The following is a 21,648-nucleotide window of genomic DNA, read 5'->3' as shown; positions in this document are numbered from 1 at the left end:
ACCTACCAATATCTTGATTGTATCTTTGTGGGACCCTAAGCAGAGTACCCAGGTGAACCACTTGGGTCTTCTGAACTGTAAACTGTAAGATAACACGTTTGTGTTGTTTTTAGATGCCAGGTTCACGCTGAATTGTTGTGAAAGCAACAGGCAATTGAAATTATACATGTAAGCATGTATAGGTCCACACACATGTATGTATAATATATATATACACATATTTTGTAAATATGAAATGATGAAATGGAGAGAGAAAAATATTCAGAGATGCACATCATATTTTAAAAATGCTTATAGACATTATTTAAGAAACACTCCAATTAGTTAAGGTTCTCAGTTACCTACAACAGGATTCACTCTGGTTAGATAAAAGCAGAAAAGAAACTTCTTAAAACTTAAAACCATTTTAAATGATATTAGGAATTTCAGAGTCTCCAAAAAATCTAGAAGCCAGTATTATATACAGCAAGATCAATGCATTGGGGCATCACTAACTACATTACCAATTTTGCTGCCATCCCCATCAATACTATAGCTTCTTCGGGTCATACTAATTACTTGCAGGGTTACTGGCTGAAACTGGTGGCTTCAGATAGATGAACATAGCACCAAACACACTAAAACATGGTTTCTGTGTATGAACGGAATATTTGATTGGCAATGTCTGAGACCGAGCATCAAAGGAAACTATGAGAATCAGTTCTGGTGTACATCTTAGGAAAGCAATAGTCATTATATGAGAAACAGTACAAATACATATAGGGCTTTGTAACTACAACAACAATTAGACACTCAAACTCTAATAGACTAAGAGTTGCTGTTAAATGTCACAAAAACATTTTTGGTGAAATGTTTTCCATGAAATTAATCTTAATAACGTTAAATAAATCTTTTTTCCCCTTATTTCCGGTAACTTTTTTTTTCTTTTACAAAGATTTTATTAATGGTCTTTGCAGAGCAAAATCCAGACTCCAGATCTAGCTGCTGAGGCAACCCTGTTATGCAGTTGGTACTGGCTGTGTCCCAGTGGGCGGATCTGGCTTCCACCCTTCTGTTCTGAGATGGGGGTGGTGGGAAGTATCTCATCTTTGATTTCCACAATGCTCACATGATCTGTCAGGGACTTCTTAGGGCCAGTCTTACCACTTGTGTCCCAGGGAAGCATGATCTTCACTTTGATGCCCAGGGCACCCTGTCTGAGCAATGTCAGTGTAGTAGTTAACGGAGCCCCCAGTGTGAATCATCAGGCCATCCACAAACTTCTTGGGTTTAGCTTTCTGTCCTCAGAGTTTCCCGGACACCAGCACCTCACAGCCTTTGGCCCCACTCTCCTTGATGACCCGCAGCATGGGCCACAGCAGCCCTTCCACACGGCGAGGCCTCCTAGGGGTTTGTAACACAGAGACTCTGCCTGGGTCAGCACACTGACCTCTTGGGGCCACCTTTCAGCATAAAGCTCTACACTGCATAAAAACTCTACAGGGAAACCAAACCTCTGCTGAACCACAGCAGTCATTTCTTGAATCCATAGGTCCTTCTCCCCAAGAACATCCTGCGTCCTGTTGGCCAAGAAAATGATTTCTGTCCTGGTTGATGTAACTCGGACTCCAACCCAGGAGTCGCCATCTTCAGCCAGCTCCGAGTGAGAAACTCATTCCGTTCAGCTTTGAAGATGCCATCACCGACAAACTTCCTCTCGGAAATCTGCACCGCATGTACCAAGGAGCCCCACCACCTTTATAATAAGACATTCCAAAATATTCTAACCTAAATGGAATTAGTAGGAACATACAAGATAACATTTGTGTAAAATTACTTTCCAACCAGTAAAATCTCGATGATACATAATGTGGGATTTTCAGCATGGTCCTAAATTAGATGGTGAAGTTAGCTTTATATGCATTATAGTAGCTAATAATTATAATATTAAATAACACTATAAATTTGTGGCATTCAGACTCTCAGTTTGTATATTTAGAGAGGTAAATATAAGTAGCCAAATGTTTTGGATCTCAGTACAGGGGAAAAAAATCAACTCCATACCTGTAAGACAGTTTGAAAAGATTTTTCTCCCTTTATTTTAAGATTCTTAGCACATCTCATTTTCATAACAAGAACTGAGTTATGATTTTTTCACATTTTGTATCATAGCATAATTCAGTGCAGGGCTTTCGGAACCATAATTCCTAACCATGCACTTTGCTTACAGATTCACTTGAGAAATCTCATTCTTTTTACACATCCTGCATGGAAACAGGCAGTTTGCTCCTACCTCGAAATAATGTATTGATACTAATAATGAAAACATCTAAAAAGGAAATCATTCCAAAGTAATATTTCTTGGGAGATGAGTTGAGTTATTAGCAGTTTGTTAGCAGGGACTAAAATTCTTCATCTTTTACTCTTTCTGGGATTAGAGCAGTGATAACATTTCTTTTGTGGTTCAAGGGTAAAACCATATTTTAAAAAGTACGGAGTCAAATGAGTCTTAACCTAAGCGATTCTTTGAACTTACAGCATGGCGGTTTGACTTGTAAAGAGATGGGATAGAATCTGTAAAAATAAAAGAAAGAAAACCTTCTTCAGGCTCCTTCTCAAGGAAAATTCTGTGTATTCTGGATAAACTGTCTGATAACTATCTTTGCACCTAGTGAGAAGCAGAAACAAATTTACACTGAAAATTAAATAAGGCAGCAGGGTGTGTGTGTAAACTTTTGTAGTACAAAACCTCATGAAAATGACATATGTAAGGAATATAGTGGTATTACAAGTAACCAGATTGTCTCGATTGGGGCACTTGATAAATGTAATATCGCCAGTTCTTGTATATTTATATCGTATACCCTTCTATGTGACACACTAAACTTCCCTTGGGTGTAACCATCCTATGCTAAACATGGGCCTATGTACAGTACAGTAACATAGATTCATGATCTTACTTAGGTTTGGGAAAGCAGAGGCAATGCCTATTGTAGTTTCAAATGACTCCTGTGTGAAAATATTTTTACTCAAAAGTTTATTCAAAGACACAGTAAGCTTAGAGCAACATTTCTTTTTTTTAATTTTTTTTTTTTTTTAGTGTTTATTTTTGTGACAGAGACAGCATGAGCGGGGGAGGGGCACAGAGAGAGGGAGACACAGAATCTGAAGCCTGCTCCGGGCTCTCAGCTCGCAACACAGAGCCCGATGTGGGGCTTGAACTCACGAACTGCAACATCATGACCTGAGCGAAGTCAGATGCTTAACCGAATGAGCCACCCAGGCGCCCCTAGCAACATTTATTTTTTAAGAGTTAAGTTTATAAGTTTCACAGATCTGGGAGCTTGTTAATATCCAGCCCAGGATATACAGTTTCAGTTAAATGTTGAGGTAGACAGAATTCCACAGTGGTCTCCTGTGACGCACACTTTTATATAATCCTTCCCCGTGAGGGTGGGCAGAACTTGTGAATATTTCGAAGTATCACTCCTATGATTAGGTTGCTAATCAGCTAACTTTTTGGTAATCAAATAGAAGATTAATCTGGGTGGGACTGACCTAATCCTTTGACATCTTAGATTAAGCGTCCTGAGAGAGTCTCCTGTTAAACTTGAGGCGGGACACAAATGGCCAGGTTGTGAACTACATGTAGAATTGCACCCATAGGGCCTTGCTTCTGCAGCCACAGGGTAAGTGGTTCCTGCCAACACTATGGGAGCTTGCAAGAGTACTGAGCCTGAGATGAGACAATAGCTCCAGTTGGTTCCTTGATTTTAACTTGCTCAGAGCCTGAACTGAGGACCTTGCTAACTCATGCCTGGCCTCCTGATCCATGCAAACTATGAGATAATATCTGATTTTCTCAACTACTAAATGTGTGGTAATTTGTCACACAACACTAGAGAAATATCACAATAGTGTCTTACAAAATGTCTTACAATAACTAGTATTCTAAAAAATAATTGGTAATTGCAACAACTCAATTTCTCTGCAGAGTATGGATGAAAACTGTGAATATCCATAGTGCTAACATAACTGAGCAAAGAGAAGATAATAGAAGACAATAGGGAATGGTAGGACGTGTGCAGAATTGAGGGGTGAACTCTAATTCAGCAACTGGCAATGATGTTAAATGTGGCCAAATCTTACGTTTCTTTAAAAACAACCAAAAAACTCTAGGTTTTTCTGTGTGTGTGTTCAGAACATGAAATCAGTTGGCAGTAACATGCTCCATGCTCTGCAAAAAGGAAAAAAAAAAAAAGAAAGAAAGAAAAAGAAAAAAAAATCCGTGTGGACCAAAAAAAGAGGTCAACAGGACAGTGTTTTGTAACCTGTGGCATAAAGTTTAAGAATAAATACATTTGCTTAAGTTCTCCTTTTTAAGATAATCTTTGTGATTACATATTTGTCCATATGTAAACACTTGTTCTTTTTGTCTCATTCACTCATTTCCCCCCGCCCTGCATTCATTTATTTACAAAAGAAATACTCACTGAGCATCTGTTATGGGACAGACAGTATTCAATGCATAATATACAAAGAATACAAAAATATCCCAGCCCACATGAGGCTTATTTCTCCCAATACCATACATGGAAAAGATAAAATATATACAATGTAAATGTTGATAAGACCTGTAAGGGGAGAAAAAGTAAAGAAATTACAGAGAGAATGAAAGATTAGAAATGGGTGGTGGGGTGGAGAAAGACTGTTTCATGTGCATGTACTTTATTCCAGGTGGTTTCCTATGTGCTAGACCAACAGAGTAAAGAGGATACAGTGCTCTTTCTCAAAGAGCTTGTTATTTGGTGAAATTGATGTACAGGTAATTAGACTATGTTCCAATAAGTATTTGTGATGCATGACAGGACACAGCAAAGGACAGGGTATTAAGCAAACATGCAGGAATGCCAAAAGTGGACTCTGAGAGTTCCTAAAATGTGTGTAAGCTTTCAAATGTTTGCTAGGAATTTTAATTAAATAACCTGTAAGTATCTTTTGACCCTCTGAGCCTCTGTGATTTAAATTCAAGGAAAATATTTTCAAATTCTGTATGAGAATGCAACCTGTCAAACTTGAGATCTCCATAACATCCTAGGAATCTTTTGGAAAGTAGTTTTCCTCATAAACTTCCATATGAAGTCATGCCTAGAAAGACATTTGATATGTGGAAAACATGGAGAGAGTTTGGTTCTGAACTTTGCAACATTTCCAGAGGCACAACAATCCTAAAATTTCAATTTTCAGAGTCCCTAGAAGACAAAGGTGACCTTAGATGTTTCAGATATGTTCTCCTGATGTAAGGAGTCTTTAAGCTGTGGTAGGGAGGAGATGGAAAGGATCTAGACTTGTGGAGTAAATTATCACTGCAGGGAGGACAAGGTCACCCCAGAGAGGAAACTGCTGTATCCAGGATGGCAGTAGAACAGATTTTAAGTACTAGTGAAATTCAATAAAGAAGGCACAAAGTTTGCCAGAGTGACTTAAACAGGTCAGTTTACAGAGAGTTCTACTAAAATTAAGTTTACAAAAATAAATTCATTGTTTTTCTCCTTGGAAATCAAGGGCTGTGTATCTTGATGACAGTGACCCATGAAGTCGTCTAAGAAGGAAAAAGGGAAGCCTAGGAGGTGCCCAAGCTCTTTTGCCCCAGGTTGGCTTCTCAGTATCAGTGGAGCTACACAAAGTGGCTACTTTTTCCATTGTAGCCGAGAAGCCCAGCCATGGAATGGCAAAGCTTGAAAGCATTCTTTCCTACCTCCACGCATTCCTGAGAAACCTCTCGAAAGAGTTCAAGAAATTTCAGTTAATTCAAATCCGAGTAACAAAAATGGAACCTACTTTCAGCAGAGATAGAATTACATGGACGATTACATTAGAATTTGGGAGAAAAAATACAAAGCGTTTGTCCCCCTATACACTGCTTTCAAACTTTTAAGGATTCTCTTTCAAAGATGGTCCTTGCTGGAAACCAGAGTGGATATTTTCAACCACAGTGTGTAGCAGTAAATGAATTACAAATTAGGTGACTTTGGTAATCACAAAATTCTCTTTTTTAGAGATAGTTTATAGTAAATTGTGACCATGTTAAAAGTTTTCATGTGTTTGTTTCCTGATTTAGCAGTATTGTGTACACTTTCAAAACCACTTTCTGTATCTTCTACAAATATATGAAAGGTTTCCTGACTCCAAAAACAAAGAGGAAATGACTAGTCTGTTAAAAGAAAAAACAGAAGGTTAAATTAAATTGCTTTTCTAAAGGACAGCACAAAGTAATTATGTAGTAAGGGGTTAAGATCTGGAGCAAATTTAGCAGGGTATAGTAGTTAAATGTTGCCCTCTAAAACCTAAAATATTGGGGGATTAAGATAAAAGTAAGCCATTCATTATCAATAATGGGTCATTTTTTAGAAATATATTAATGGTTTTTTTAAGTTATTACTTGTGTGCAACTGTTAAATTTTTTCTCTGTTGAAAAATCAGTGCCAAGGACGGTCAGTAGAAATAGGCTATCTCCTTCTTCTCTTTCTGTAATTTTCCACAGTGAAACTTTGAATACTGTTGCAACTCTCTTTTCCCTGGAGTTGGGTATGCAGTACACATAATGAAATAGTACAGTTGGATTGACTTCACCAGTTAACTTGGTAAAATTGCCAGTTGATCTTGGTCATTGAATTGACTAATTAGTCAGCCAGTATCTTCTTACAAGTTGAAACTTTTTACTGTAAAGAGATCAAAACTGTCTTTCCTTCATGTGATCCCAGTTTCTATTAGTAAAATGCATTCAATTCATATCCCTTCTCTTTATCAGGCGTATGTCCACCTTTCTAATCTTTCCTCCCAGGAATAGGACCCTCATGGTGGTAAAGACTGTGGTCCAAATGATTTTTTTTTCTCTGTTTTTGTTGAATTTGCTGCACGGTGGGTAATCAGAACTGCATCCTTGTGATTTTGCACAGAGGAGTCTCATTGTATGACCATTATTCCCATGTCCTTTGGATATCATGTTAACACTCACTGTAGAAGTCCACCTGCTTCTCTTTTTCCTTCAAACATGAGGTGTTGTGTATTATGTGGGTTCCTTGGGTGACCTCACATTATCGAGCAACCACTAATTCTCTTAGCACAGTTGTCTTTCGTGTGGCATATTAGCCCCTTGAACACCAAATGGAGGCCAAGGAAGATCAAACTACCAGTTGGTACTTACTAGTTTGTTTTCATCTTTAACTTTGTCTTTTCTGTTACTCCATCACTGCTGGATGCATGGAGTCCCAGCTTTTATGTTCCTGTACTTTTCCCTCACCTGTCTGGATGTCTTTGAGTACTTTAATCACCTTGTTTTATTTCCAAAGTCTCTCCATGCCGGTATAGCATTTCTTCTTTTGCTTTGCTTTTGGAAATGTCCTGTGCATTCGTCTCCCTTTTCTGCTACCCTGTGTTTTAGTGCACACAGAGATCAACTAATCCAGACCTGATGGTGAAAAGATTGCAAAGAAAAAAAAAAAAACAACTAATTTTCTAGCACATCCAAGTTCACTATTTCAACAAGATTCCCCAAGTCAGCTTCAAATTGTCACTTGAAATTAACCCACCTCAAGATTATTTTACTCTAATAATCCATTATTCTTTTCTTATTGCAGTAGTTTGCACTGCTCAACTCCTGAATTTAATGGTAAGGGATTGAAATGGAGCAGAAACACACAAAATAGAAGACAAATTCAAAATGCCTTTATAATCCATTGTGTAGTCATGGAATAATAGTTATTAGCCATGTTTTCTCTTAAATTCGATTTACTTCTCTTGAGTCATTCATCTTAATCAACCCACTTTAAATAATTACCAGATAATATCTGAGCAGCCTCAATAACTCAGGATTTAGAAAGGCAATACAGAATTTATTAAGAATGACAATTATGATTAGGTAATAAATGACATACAATTTACTAATGACTAACAAAGACCCACATTAATAAATGTCAAGTCAAAATTTTATATGTGCGGCTATGCTAATAACATTAAAATCCTTAAACACTATAAGATTGCTGAAAGTCTTTGGTAAGGGTGGATATAAATATTGGTTTAGTGAGGATCCTTTCCTTTTGTTGTTCTGAGTTGCAGTATTTATCAATCTTTTGAACCCTTTGTGTTCAAATCTCATATATTGATTAATATTTGTTATTTCTTTGTATTAACACTTTGACTAACAATTATATAGCATACTAATCTATCCTCATTTAGACAGAGTTCATACTCTAATAAACTATGTTCAATTGCTAATTTTCTAGAATGAAAAGTGTTCTTTTCCTTCTAGTTAATATGTAATTCTTTTCATTCAATGCAGAATAAAAATGAAATTGGATGACTTTAAATATGTCCAAAACCTGAAAATTACTAACCACAGCTGCCTTTTACTGTAGGTTATGTGTCCACTCTGCTCACATACAATTGTTCAAATAAACCACAGTGACTAACTGGTGTAGCCTGGATCTCTGTCTTTTTATGTATCTCTGGCCTATTCTTTAAAAGGAATCCCACTGCAGACAATCTTTTGGGCCTTACAAGCTTGCAGTAAAGCAGTATTTAATATTCCTTCTGACTTCAGAAGCTGAGTTAAATTGTTTAGATTGTTTGCCTGCATTCTGACATAAATGCCTACTTTAACTTGGCAAATAGCTAACGTTTGGCATACTGTCATTATTATACTTGTTGGTCTAAAGAAGTAATTTGAGTTTATATGGCAGTGACAGTTAATATTTGAAGCTTTCAATTAATCAGATATATATTGCATACTAGATGGAACTATAATTCAGGTTTGTATTCATTCAACTCTTTTGGTGCCATACACAATGCACGGAATGGAATTCAAATATTTTCTTTGAATTTATATTTAAACTCACAAAGAATATAGTGCGTAGTTACCAATTTCAGAAAAAAAATGACAAGTTTGTGTTTGAGATTATCTTTTTTTGTTTGAAATTCAAAAATTTATTTTTATTTAAATTATTTCCATGTTTTTCAAATGACAGAAGATACAGCAGATGTAAAACACAGAAGCAGTAATAATTAAAACATATATGTGCTAACATGCATTTATATATCAGTTTTTAAAATTAAATTATGATAGTGTCACATCTAAAACTGAATACCTGGAAGTTTCTGGAACACTTATTTAAATTAGTAGCTGTCTGCTAAATATTCTGTGCTAAATAAATGTTCCACAAGTAAAAATAGTCCCAAATCATCTTTTTGTTGGTCATTAATTATCATTAACACATTTATTTATTAGGGGGACAGGATCACCTAAAACAACTTAGAAGTATTCCAAAGCTAGTGACAGCTAGTAATGACTCAATATTAACATCGTGCCCTGAAAATTATTCATTCAACTTATATTTGAGTAGAGGAACAGTTTTAAAATGTGATTCTTATTTTCAAGAGTGCATTTAAATTAATCCAAGATGTTGTGGCAATGGAAATTCCTAAGGAGTTTAGAAATGATTGGAAGTGCACCTGACAGTGTGAATTGCCTTGAAGACCAATTTATGTACAAAGACTTTCAAATATTCATCAAATTTATATCTATCTATCCAACTAAGCTTCACATAATTTCTTATTATAGGATTACTTTAAATCAAATCTTTAAACCAAACTGCATAGTTTGTGAGATCCACATATAAAAATTCAAAGAGATTATTTTCTAAATTTTATTCTCTATTATGCAGCAGTTTACTGGTTACCTTGAAATGACAGAAATTCTGCAGCAAAATGATTCTTGCATAAACTGGAATGCTAAAACATTTTGGGGAATAAAAGAATTCCTATAAATGTTTAAATAAAAATTTTATTGTTACAGAACATTTTGCCCATATTAACATCTGTTCCTGTTTGGGGAGATTTTCTTCTTGGCAAGGTAAGACTGTATCTATCCAATGGTTCTCAACCAGTCCCAGAATGCGTGGAGAGCTGCTCAAAGAGCTCATCACTCTGCACCTGTTCAGGCTGCACAGCCCAATTTTGAACTGCAGAGTGAAAGCAGAAAAACACACACAAGGTGCTGTAACTCTGCAAAAAAGAATCATATTATGTGTCCCTTGTTGTCAGAATTCATGAATGCCCCACATAATGTGATAGTAAAAAGAAAAATCTTTGGATTTATCATTACTGTCTTTAAACCTTTAGGACCATATAGTGCTGTTAGAATCTTCTAAAGTGAACCCTCAAGTGTAATTAATTATTAACCGAAGTTAAATGCTTCATACACCATATTTTCTACTTATTCAAATCAGTCATGTTATGACAGACTAGCCCATCTATCTGCAGGAGAGTGCTGGTTGCTTCCACTAACTCAACAACTTCTTGTAAGTCACTTAACTTTAGATTCCTGATCAGTTTTGTTTCCATCGTTAATACTGAGGCCTTCTGGAATCAAGGACAGAATTTGAATCAGAATTCAGGAGTCCAGAGGGACCTTATTTATTAGTAGCTCTGTCCTGGGAGACAGCACATAAAAGGCTAATTGGGCTCAAAGTCTGAGGAAACAAAGTTCCACTCTTATAAAGTGCAGATTTACACAATTCCATGGATTCTCAAAGGATGCCTTGGACCTAAAAAAGTCTCTGTACCTAAAACATTCTCCTTTTCCATATCACTCTTCTTATTCACATAGTATGAAGAAGCCACTGTTTTATTTATTTTCTTGAAAATATTTTATTTTGAAAAAGTATAAAGATTCAGGAGAAAAAACAGAGTTTGTTTTATTTGAGAAAGAATTTGGCTCCTACGACCCTATTTAAACTGCCAATCTTTGGGAAATAAACAGCAGTTGCAAATAATACAGTGAATTCAGATATTCACAAACAGGGCCAATAAAATACAAATTTAAAAAATGAAATCACTCATTAGGTTTCTCTAGGTTCCGAAATATCTTAGAATATCTTTAATTCTATTTAAGCAGAAAACTGATGTAACCCGTAGGAAGAGCCAGCAAGAGTTACAGAAATCTGAATATTGCTGCTGCCAAGATTTACTTTTAATAAAATTAGCTGAAGGCTAAGTTTTAAGAAATTCCCATTACACAACCTTGAAACTTGGAAATCGATGATGGTGTTGGTTTTGAGCCCATGTGTCTCTCAGAAATGAAGTGATTTGTTACTTGGGATAGCTAGTCTTCTGCCAATAAAAGCAGTCCTGGTGTTGGTGATGGGGGTCTAGGTACCACTAAAAATATATATATCATTGGGAGATCATGTCTTTCAGTAGATGGAAAATATAAATCACGCTACGAGAGAAGCTTTATAGTTCTTGTACCCAGCCCAAAACACTGTGACTGTGCATTACCCCTTCTAATCTATACTTCTTGGTATTTTGGGTTGTCACTATTACCATTGAATAAATGAATTAATGCTAGACAACACATATTTTAATGAGCATATATAGTAACAAAAAATAATTGCATAAAATATGTTTAATTGTAGTTGATTTTTTTTAACAAATAAAATACTTATAAATATTTCTTATATTACATTTGGGTCAAGGAGTTGGTTTAACCTATAACTATAAAAGTATTTCTTGTGATCTCCATGCCCTTGGTCTCTAGCGTTCACTCAAATCTTGTTTACATCATACTGTGAGCTGAGGGTAATTATGTGCAAATATGAAACTAGCATTATATTCTTTTCCAACATACCCCAAATTTTTCAATAGATAATTATTGCAAAAAAGACCTCCAATTTGAATTATTGTTCCATTTTAGTATCTTGAAACAAAAATATCTACCAGGGTAGCAGTCTGTGATTTATAAAACATTTTTGGGTGAATTATTGTCAAATAGTTGTCAAATTATTGTCAAATTCATAAAACATTTTCGAGTGCTTCATGTCAAAATTAGACATGAAACAGGCAGTGTAAGAATTATATAATCATTTAAATAAAAATCAATAATTGAGGACACCAGGTCGCACAATTACTATATGAAATGCATTGGTATTCCTTTTTTAAAAAAGATTTTATCCTTAAGTATCTCTACACTCAACTGAGTCACTCATGTGTCCACATCAGTATAAGTTTTTTAATGAGTACTTAAAGGGTCCGTTTATGTATGAATTTATTGGAAGAAGAATAAGAGAAATTTCTGGCGTGTTAGGTTAAAATGGGATTGAGTAGAGAACATGTCATCTGTCTCAGATTGTAGACATGGATGAAACTTTGTCCGTCTCATAATTTTAAGGGATGTTCTATTTCCCTGAGAAAAAATTCCAAGCAGCACTCTTTAATGGATAAGAGACCTTTGCCAACACTTGTGTCATAGAGCATCAAATGGCCTCACAGAGGAACAAGGAAAATCATCAAAGATACCCAGGAAAGGTGATAACAATCACCGAACTTAATGGTGCACAGTGGCAAAAGATGGGGCAGAGGTGTTAAATAGCATTAGAGGAAAGAAACCAAATCAAAAAACCAGGTAGCTGAGTAGACTTTTTATAAGCTAGCACTAAGGCACACTTTAATCCAAAATTTCACAATTCATTTGGAGTCCTGCTTCCTTTTCATTCTGTGTTTCTCTGAGTTTTGGGTCCAGTCTGAGGCTGTACTCCATATGATAGCAAAAACGGTAGTGTGAATTTTAGTCCTTAAAACACCCATGTCATTCTGTCCTTAGGACAATTCCTACCTTCTCAGAAAATGGTTGAAATTTACTATGATTCAACTAGATAAGGTCAGATGCCTACTCCAGAATAATGCAGCGTTCTCAGAGAAATGGACAATTCTGATCAGCTTAACCTAAGTAAAGGCCTTCACTCCTTGAACTAGGTGTGGAGTAACTTTTCTGGAAGATGTTTAGTTCCTAAAGTGGGTTTGTCAGGGGGTCGCCAAGGAGGCAAAGAGGGTTCATTATTGTTAAGAGGGCAACCATCAGTTATCTACTGTATTATCTTGTATGTGTTGTAAAAATGAAGTGAAATAATGCATGTAGAGTCATTTTCACAATGTGTGGTCACTATTAACCAATTATTTTTCAGTGACAATGATGTGATATTCTTAGGATGTGAATATATAATATAGAAATGCATTTAGGCAACTAAACCTACTTCTAGGTAACTTGGGAGTTGAATATTGGCATCTGATTCTGACCTCCTTCCTAACTTAACATAAAAAACACTGATTTTATGTGAAAATAAGGGCTATGATACATATCTGTGCTGGAAGTTAGAAAATGTTAGTATACACGTCAACAACTTAGAAAACTATCTGCCAAGGAAAATTATCTGAAAGAAGAGCCAAACTGATCTGCAGTTATTCTCAAATGCCTCCTAAGAAGTGCACAGAAATAACAAGATTCTACACTAACCCTTTTCTGAAGTGAGAAAGTAGTAGAAACCATTGGGCGCTATTAAGTTACGGAGTACACATGTACAGAGCACTGAAATCGATGTCATAGCGAACAAGGATATTGTGTCTCATCTTTACCACACAAAGGGGGTAAATAAAATAGTACCAGTTGTTAACAGCCACACAAAACTTTAAATAGTTCTCCATCATAAAAACAATCATCCTACCTTGGACATCCCTGGAAAGACTTCTCTCCTTATCCCTCTTATCTGGTCCCCTCAATGGGCAAAATTAAACTACTCTATATTTTAATATTTTCTATATTCCTTACCTAGTCCTGAATGATTTGTACAGCAGTCAAATCACTAATAAACTTCATTTCAGTTTTATTTTGTTTTCAACATTTATTTATTTTTGAGAGACAAAGTGTGAGCAGGGAAGGGGCAGAGAGAGAGGGCGACACAGAATTCAAAGCAGGTTCCAGGCTCTGAGCTGTCAGCACAGAGCCGGATGCGGGTCCCTAACCCACAAACTGTGAGATCATGACCTGAGCCGAAATGGGACGCTTATCTGACTGAGCCACCCAGGTGCCCCATTTTAATTTTAAATACTGATCAAGCAGAGGATTTTCTCTGAAAGGATAAATAAAATAATCAGACACATGAAAACATTGTTTCAAAAAAAAAAAAAAACGAACAAAAAAAACCCCAAACCCAAAAGCCAGAAACCTCCGAAGTAAATCAGTAGTTGAATTAATGCAAAAATTAAGATGTCTAGGAAAGTTTTATAATTTTTATTATCAAAAATTTAAGGTGTGCCTGGGTGGCTCAATCAGTTACGTGTCCAACTTCAGTTCAGGTTGTGATCTCACAGTTCGTGGGTTCCAGCCCCACATCAGGCTCTGTGCTGTCAGCAGAGAGCCCACTTCAGGTTCTCTCTCCTGCTGTCTTTCCGCCCATCCCCTACTCACATTCTCTCCGTCAAAAATAAATATTTAAAAAATTAAAACAACTTCTCATAAAATCAGAGAATATCATAGGAATTTGAAAATATGATCAATGTATTAAACAAATTGGCATGGTGAATACTTAGTGTAATAATGAAAGCAAAGAATTGAAGTTGCAAATTATTGTTAAGAATTTTTTTTGAAAGAAGTGGTATTTTAAAATGAATGAAATAAGACAAAGAATGGTACAGCAAAGCTAAATTCTGTATAATAGTAGTTTAGAAGGAAGTAGATTACAAGAATCAAAAAAAAAAACTATAAAAGGAGCATTTATGATGTGGAAGCAAATAAACTGAACTTGTAATTTCAAATAAAATAAAAATCCCACAAAAAGTAGGGAGAATGGGACTCCAAAATTTTGAAAATCTGGTTGTAATGTTTAAATTTCAAAGACAAAGAAAAATACAGCTTGATATGGAAGAGGAAATGGTTCATAAAGAGGAAAAAACATATGAATATGTGAGCAAACAGAGGATCAGACTGTCAAATCAGAGTCATACAAATCAGTTCTTACCCAGGATTATACTTTACTAATAACATGAAAGGCAAACAAAGAGGTTCAGATACAGCTGGGAGATTTTTTTTAATGTTTATTTATTTATTTTGAGAAAGAGTGGCAAAGAGAGACAGTGGGGGAGGGACAGAGAGACAGGAAGAGAGAGAATCCCAAGCAGGCTTTGCACTGTCAGCCCAGAGCCTGATGCGGGGCTCGATCTCACAAACTGTGAGATGATGACCTGAGCCAAAACCTGGATCAACCGACTGAGCCACCCAGGCGCTCTGAATGTTTCCATTTTATACCAAGATGGCTTATGATTTTATATAGAGCCGCCTGGGTGGCTCAGTCGTTTGAGTGTCCGACTTCGGCTCAGGTCATGATCTCACAGTTTGTGAGTTTGAGTCCCGCGTTGGGCTCTGTGCTAACAGCTCAGAGCCTGGAGCCTGCTTCGAATTCTGTGTCTCCCTCTCCCCCATTCACACTCTGTCTCTCTCTTTCTCTCTCAAAAATAAACATAAAAAAATTTAAAGATTTTTATATAATATTTTCAGAAAATCATGTATACCTAAATCCTTGGATTTTAGCTGTGTTTACTATAAGGAATCCAAGGCCAAGGATATTTGGCTAAGAGTTTTGATAAATAAGGACTCTTCTACTTTCAAGACAATATTAAGAGTCTCTTTAGGATGACTTTCAGTTAGCAATTTGCAAGGAAATTAGACCAGGTCACCTGTCTCTTTCCCTAGGAGCATTTCCCCAGTATTCAGGTCAGCAATGAATCATGGTCTAGCTGCTTTAACTCTTTTTTTTCCCATTTGTATTCCTTTCAGTTTAATATCCCCTTGCTATATATATTTTTAAGTTTTTAACAAATATTTGTCTTACAAAATTTTCTCCAAAATCTTTTTACAAAGTAATATGCAAAAGGACCACTGGGATTTGAATTTTCCAGTGAGAAATGGCAGTCCCCCCTACAGCCAGGGTAATGTGACTCCATACCTTCTGCCTTCCCTCTAATTCAGACTTTCCAGCTCAGCAGATGTACAATTTGCTACAAAGCTAATAATAACATTACATTCACTAGAAATTGCTCTTGGCCCCTACTCCCAGTCATCTAACTTTATTTTGACAAATAGAGAATCCTAGAACTGTCATAATAGAGGGATTCACAATTAGCCTTAATGAGGCCAGATGAGGTAAACTTATGACCCAGGCTAAAGTATCTCTGGAATATACACTGTCAAAAATAAAGTTACTGATACGATGTTTCAGGGCTTCAATTTACTTGGAATGCTTATTTAATCTCAGACCTGGGAACACTAGATTAGGAAAACAAAAGAAAAAACGTGTTGAAGAGGTAAAAAGTTACACAGTTAGGCAATTGCATTCTCCACCAACCAGATTTTAGAAATCTTACTTCCTTTCATAATTCAATTTGAAGGCCCACTAATTTAACTAAAATATCCCAGCTTTTTATAAATTTATGTATATAACTGAAGTACAGTTGACACACCATGTTATGACAGTTTCAGATATACAATATAGTGATTCAACAGGTCTGTATACGTTATGCTATGCTCAGGCGACACTATTTTAATACTGTTGACTGTGTTTCCTATTCTGCACCTTTTATCCTTGTGACTTATTCATTCCATAACCGGAAACCTATACTTCCCACTCCCTTTCACCCATTTTGCCTATCCCCTATCCCCTTCCCAATGGCTACCATCTGTTTTTCTTTGTATTTATGGGTTTGTTTCTACTTTCCTTTGTGTTTTTACAACTTTTTAAAGTAACAAGTATTTGCATTTTTCATTCTGTTTTCAATGAGGTCACTGTTCTAGGGACAGTAAGATAGTTGTGAATTATTCACCTTGATTGATGTATGTTGATCAAAAGAAATTCATCCAGGTAGTCCAAATTGATAGAGTTTGCTAAAGACCTTAAATTGCATTCTTCAAGGCTGGTTTTGTTACAGCATAGGGGTAGTGTAGAATTAGGCATCATTCTGGTTAATACCTACATGAGGCTAGAAGAGAAGTCTCATGCAATCCATTTGACATCTATGCCCTGGAGAATTTTGCTTACAGCTGCTTTCAAGTGATGCCTTTCCTGTGTAGATGGGGCACAGTTCTTTGGCACAGTGACCCTGTAGTTTGATTTTGTCCTTGGGTTTCTGTCATCTCAGTCCATCAGACACAAAGTCTAATTACTGACACAACTAGAACCAGGCAACCATCTTTGGGATATAACCAAGGCATCTGATTTAGCCTTATAATCGTTTTTGAGTCTTCAACTATGTTTTGGTTTTTGGTTTTTGGTATTCTTTTCTTTTTTTTTTTTTTTTTTTGGTGGTCATCTTCATGAACTACTTCTTCAAATTTCCACAAGAATTACATTCATTCTGAGCCTATTTGTCTAATTATACATAAGTGCTATTGGCTATATCCTAAGATTCTGTGCATATTATTATAATGCATTGAGAATGGGAGACACATATAAATATATAGAGATCAATAGTTGAATTAATGCAAAAGTTAAGATGTTTAGGAAAGTTTTGAAATTTTTATTATGAAAAATTATGTATATATACATATATTCCATCATCAAGCTGATTTCCAAACATTGAAGTGTCCCTTAATCCAGGAAGCCTCATCAGTGAGTCAGGTGGCCAACTTTGTCTTGGCGGAGATAGAATCTGGGGCTCTGACAGACAGTCATGGGAGCAAAAGATCTTTGGAACCTTCTCTCCTTCACTTCTTGGGCAGTGAATCAGCCTCCTCCTGAACACAGTAAACTCCCCTTAAATTCTGTTCCCTTCATTGTGTTCTTTGACATAATCCAGTTTACGAGTGGGCTTTACCCCACTGCTTCCTCTTGTTTACTACTAGAAGGCTGTTTTCCCCAAACTATTGAATGTAGCTTATGATTTCCACTTTTATTTCACTCTCAGTAGGAGGCAAGATATTAGCTTTTCATTCAGGCCTTTTCAGGTTCTATGGCTTTAATTGAAGCAATAAATTTAGCACCTTATTTGAGAATTATCTGTTATAAATCAGGATCCTCATAATTGGATTTGAGTTCGTTCAGACTAGGATATAGAGAGTGAATTTGCTAAGGTGTTTGAGGAGTTTGGAGCATGGCTGGGGCTGCTCCCTTCACCAATAAAACTTTGATAATAAGCTGTCAAACTTTTAATAGAAAAACTATATATATTTACTTTTTTCACTCCATTTTTAAAAACTAAATAAACAAAACCACCCAGCCGATCAGGCTGTCATTTCCTCACAGGCCTTTTCAAGTCTCCCCTACAGCCTCCCTTTCTTTTGTAAGGTGTGGAATTTCCCCCCTAATTATGTAGTTCTTTTACCTTTAATACCTTCTCCTGAATATTCCCCTTCCTTCCCAAGTGCAAGTTTATACAAGGCACCCAAGATCAAGAGCCCACCCTATCACCACATCTAGAAACATCCTTGTCAATGGCATTGCATTCATTTGTTTTGAAGTGCCAGGGTGGGTCAGTTGGTTGACCATCTGCTTCTTGATTTCAGCTCAGGTCATGATCCCAGGGTCGTGGGATAGTGGGATAGAGCCCTGCATCAACCACTGTGCTGGGCTCTGTGCCAATCATGGAGCCTGCTTAAGATCCTCTCTCTCTCTCTCTTTCTCTCTCCCTCCCTCTCTCTGTTTGCTCCCATCTTCCCCGCTCTATCACTCTCTAAAATAAATAAATAAATAAATAAATTAGTAAATAAATTAATTAATTAAGTTTGTCTCTGTGGCTATCATAAAGACAGTAGGAAGTCACTTATATGGTTAACATTTTGACTACTTAGGAAGGATTCCATTTATATGTTGGGAAGGGTAGGACCGTTACCCTTCTCAGGGTGGATGTGCCCAGTAGCATTTATCTACTGCTGCAGATTAGATGGAATATGCCTGGAAACTCCTGTCCATAAATATGTGCAATCTATTGAGTATCTGTATCAACTCACATAAATCCCTTTCACTCAGTAGAATAAAAAATTAGTGATGTGCCTTCTGAATATTAAGTCTAAGAATATGTGCCTATATAACTCACCAGGTTTCTGTTGATATTGTTTCATAAAACAATCCAGCTATTTAAAAGAATACTCTCTTTGGCCTCCAGATATCTGTGTATTCTTACAGATAATAGAAGACCTTAATTGAGTTACCTTGTAAGTGAATATCACATTTCTTCACTGCCATAAGGCTTCTTAAGCCAACGGCTTAAGAAAGCTTTTCAGGGATAGGTAAACTAGTCTTACATACAGAGTTTTCTCTTCATTTCATTTATTCTTTCAAATTTTTAGACTGAACGAAGGCTGTTAGCAATGACCAAGGAAGAGAAATTCTGCTATACTTCTTTCAGTCTTATATTAATAATTATTTAACTACTGGATCTCTTTTCTCCAAATTCCACTGGTAAGACTCCCCACAATTTACCCCATCATTTCCCTCATACAAAGGATGGGTATGTAATAATTCTGTCATCAAAGTCTCATTATGTTTTTTTCCCTCACCTTTTCTTCTAAAAAGTACCCTATTATGATTTATGAGCCTGTAAAGCAATCCTATTTATAATGCCAGTGAAAGGTAACACAAAAATTGAATTGTCAGATCTGACTCACACAAATCAGAGACATTACCCAGCATTAAATGTTACTAATAATATGAAATACACAATCATGCAAGAAGAAAAGGCAAAGATGGGAGAAATCTGCACATTCTGCATAGTTCCTTGGTACTTGTTTCACATTGGACACATTCCCTCTGGCCCAATGGGATAGATGAGGTCACTAAGTGTAGTTTCTGGGTCACTTCACCCAAAAGTAAGAGCTTAGGTTTTGAAGCATCTTTGTTTTTTTTTTGTTGTTTTTTTTTGGTTTTTTTTTGTTTTTAATTTTTTTTTTCAATGTTTATTTATTTTTGGGACAGAGAGAGACAGAGCATGAATGGGGGAGGGGCAGAGAGAGAGGGAGACACAGAATCGGAACCAGGCTCCAGGCTCTGAGCCATCAGCCCAGAGCCCGACGTCGGGGCTCGAACTCACGGACCGCGAGATCGTTACCTGGCTGAAGTCGGACGCTTAACCGACTGCGCCACCCAGGCGCCCCTGAAGCATCTTTGTTTTATATTCAGATGATTCTAGGGATTGTGTGACATTTCCCAGGGAATCATGATTCATAAATCTGTAGATTTGAGATTTGTTTACTATAAAAAATCCTAAAGCATGATAATTCCTCTAAGACTAATCCATAGATACTACTCTTACAGTAAATATCAGAAGTTTATTTACCAAAAGATCAAAATGTAAGAATACTTGCAAGGAGATAAAACCAAGCCATCAACCAACCTCCTTTTTCCCAGGACAACTTTCCCCAACAAACTTTCCTTATAATTTGGGGAGGAATGGATTCCAGGCCAGCTGCTTAAGTTCTTCTACAACCCAGAATGAGTTTGGGTGAGTCTATAACTCTAAAATCTAAAAGTTAACAGGGAACAATGTCAGAAACTTGATGGAAAATGAGTTTGATCTAAGACTCCTAAATCTAATGATATGTGTTAAATGTATAAGAAAAATAATGTATATGCAGCTCTAGCTAATTAAATACTTCACATGAAAGTCTTATTTTTTTGAAAATCTGATTTTTTAACAAAAATATTCACCCAGATTTTTAAAGAAACATTATGCATATGTCTCCATTTTCTACTTAAACTCTTACATATATATATTTTTAATTTGATTCCTTTTGAGTTTATTCTGGTGTATGCCGGTTGTATCGATCCAATTTTAACTTTTTCCACATAACTTCCTGCTTCCCAGATATCTTTTATGAAGTCATCTTAATTCCAGGATTTCAGATACTCTTTTAAAAATATAAGTCCCCATAATAGGTTGATTCTATTTCTGGATCCCTATTCTAGTTCATTGGTCTTAATGTTCATCAGGAACTAATACCAAAACATTCTTGTTACGATGGGGCATGTTTGTTTTTTGGGGCTGCTATAACATAATATCACAAACTGGATGGCTTAAATAAACAGAAATAAATATGTCACAATTTTGAGGCCAGAAAGTCCAAGATCAAGGTGCTGGCTGATTCAGTTCCTGCTGAGAGCTCTCTTTATGGCTTATAGGTAGCCACCTCCTTGCTATGTTCTCACAGACTCCTTTCTCTGTTCATTCAGGAGAGACAGACTAGCAGATAGACAGGGAACATGCAGGAGAAAGGGAGTTTTCTGGTATTTCTTCTTATAAGGACACTACTCCTGTCAGATAAAGGCCTTATCCATATGATCTCATTTAAACTTAATTACTTTCATAAAGTCTCTATCTCTAATATAGTCACATTGGGCGTTAGGACTCGAAGATATGATTATGTGGGAACACAAACATTTTGTATATAACATGGGGTTTTATCATATGTACATATTTTATTATCTAGTGGAATCTCTCCCAGCTCCTTACTATAGCATATCATTTTTAGGATTGTTCTTACTATTTATTCTTATGTCTTTTCTTATATGAATACTATAATCAATTTCACTCATCCACACACACAAACGCAAGACTATGTAATATGAAGTAAGCTTAACATAATAAGATATTTCACATATGTGTATATATTGATATTTATATTTATATATATGTGTGTTTGTATACCTGTAATGGGGGGAAAAAAGACACACTTGTTTTCCAGGAAATTTGAACATTTACAAAAGCTACATTAACCTATATTAAATCATTTGTTAAAAGTCACAATATACCATAAAGTAAATCTAATTAAATGCAGTATATGATCAAAATAGA

General features: G+C 36.1%; 2 pseudogenes; one reads left to right on the top strand and one right to left on the bottom strand.

Moving 5' to 3' along the window:
* Positions 1–998: 998 nt before the first annotated feature.
* Positions 999–1,419, bottom strand: LOC122479323 (annotated as a pseudogene).
* Positions 1,420–2,518: 1,099 nt separating this feature from the next.
* Positions 2,519–21,648, top strand: part of LOC122480112 — a 117,525-nt pseudogene continuing 98,395 nt past the window's right edge.

The sequence above is a fragment of the Prionailurus bengalensis genome, chromosome A1, assembly GCF_016509475.1.
Source record: "Prionailurus bengalensis isolate Pbe53 chromosome A1, Fcat_Pben_1.1_paternal_pri, whole genome shotgun sequence".
Classification (NCBI taxonomy): domain Eukaryota; kingdom Metazoa; phylum Chordata; class Mammalia; order Carnivora; family Felidae; genus Prionailurus; species Prionailurus bengalensis.
Note: the sequence above shows the minus strand (reverse complement) of the source record. Positions and strands in the feature narration are given on the sequence as shown.